This window comes from Octopus bimaculoides, chromosome 16 (genome assembly GCF_001194135.2).
Source record: "Octopus bimaculoides isolate UCB-OBI-ISO-001 chromosome 16, ASM119413v2, whole genome shotgun sequence".
NCBI classification, from domain to species: domain Eukaryota; kingdom Metazoa; phylum Mollusca; class Cephalopoda; order Octopoda; family Octopodidae; genus Octopus; species Octopus bimaculoides.
Genome location: NC_068996.1, coordinates 10,535,231 through 10,536,863, shown reverse-complemented (window position 1 = coordinate 10,536,863; position 1,633 = coordinate 10,535,231). Strand labels below are relative to the sequence as shown.

The following is a 1,633-nucleotide window of genomic DNA, read 5'->3' as shown; positions in this document are numbered from 1 at the left end:
CACACATAACTTGCAGATTGTATTATATATGCTGTGTGTTTCGTCTATACGTTCGTGTATAAGCTTATGTATGTATGAATGTATATATTTATATGTGTGTACGTGCGTGCGTGTATGTGTGTGTGCTTGTGTACATACATACATACATACATACATACATAGTCACACACCTCGCGGCAGACAGAGAGGAAGATGGAGCATAGAAAGAGAGAGGGAGAGAGAAGAGGTGAAGGTTTTATTTCCAGATTGTCCAAAGTTTCCAGTTAAACAGATGTGAAAGTAAAAAAAAGAGACCGTCTCAATTATATGACCTAATCTTCGTTGAAAGTACATAAAAATAAATCGAAAGGATAAAAGAAGGCCATAATAAAAAAGAATGGGTAAAATATATGCTAGGGATTAAAATAAATTCAAATATGTTTCTACGTAGAATATGGATTGAAATTACTATTATAGAAACATAAGACAGACAACGAATCCCTTAAAATTCGCCAATTCATAAAAACTTCAAGAGCCTTGGTCGTAGTTATTTTTGGATTCTATGACGGTTGTGAGTTCCATTAATAATTTGATTTGTAGTTTCATGAAGTTTTTTTTTTCTTTTTTTGGTTTGGTTATGGGTAGTGGATCTTTTTACTGCCGGGCATTATTTTGTTGGGGTGCAAGTTATCTCCTACCAAAGTGTAGGGTACAAGAGTGTCATTTGAGGTACACCGTCTGGAAGTGGCTTTTTTTTTGTTTTTGTCTGTGTGTGGGATGATAGTGGTATGAGTAGGTTTAATCACTTAATCCTTGGCCCGGTTTACCTCCACCACCACCACCACCAACAACAACAACAACATCAGTAATACTACCACCACCACTGCCTCCATGTTACTTCCACAACCTCCATTCTCACCACCACCACCAACAACAACAACAACATCGCCATCAACGCCTTTAATGTCCACCAGCTTCACCACCACCACCAACAACAACAACAACAACAACAACAACAACACTACCACCACCACTACCTCCATGTTATTTCTAAAAACTTCCATTCTCACCACCACCACCATCACCAACAACAACATCGCCATCAACGCCTTTAATGTCCACAAGCTTCACCATCACACCATCGCCAATACCACCACAAACAACAATACAAAATTATCGTCGACCATAATCACCGCCACCGCCACCATCACCACCACCACTGCCACTACATTACTTGGCTTTTTTCTCCAGTCTTCTTCACTCTTCTCATTTGATCGATTGGAACTGAAAAAGAGTTCTTGTGAGTTGGATGAAATTCACAAAAATAAATAAATAAATACTTAAAACTTTACGCAATTCTTTGAAGCGTATTATAGATCATTTAACAACGATATTTAGATTTCTTCAATGTGACTGTGGTTCCGGGTTCAGTCCCACTGCGTTGCAGCTTGGGCAAGTGTCTTCTGTTATAGCCTCCGGCTGACCAAAACATTGTGAGTGGATTTGTTAGAAGGAAACTGAAAGAAACTTATTGTAAATATCTATCTATTTATCTATCTATCTATCTATCTATCTATCTATCTATCTATTTATTTATCTATCTATCTCTCTCTCTCTCTCTCCCTCTCTCTCTCTCTCTCTCTCTCTATATATA

The 1,633-nt window shown here is 37.9% G+C and overlaps 1 long non-coding RNA gene across 1 annotated transcript in view; it reads right to left on the bottom strand.

Moving 5' to 3' along the window:
- LOC128249610 (uncharacterized) overlaps positions 1 to 1,633 on the bottom strand; it is a 10,520-nt gene that overhangs the window by 1,219 nt on the left and 7,668 nt on the right. The gene's annotated exons all lie outside the window — the stretch shown is intronic.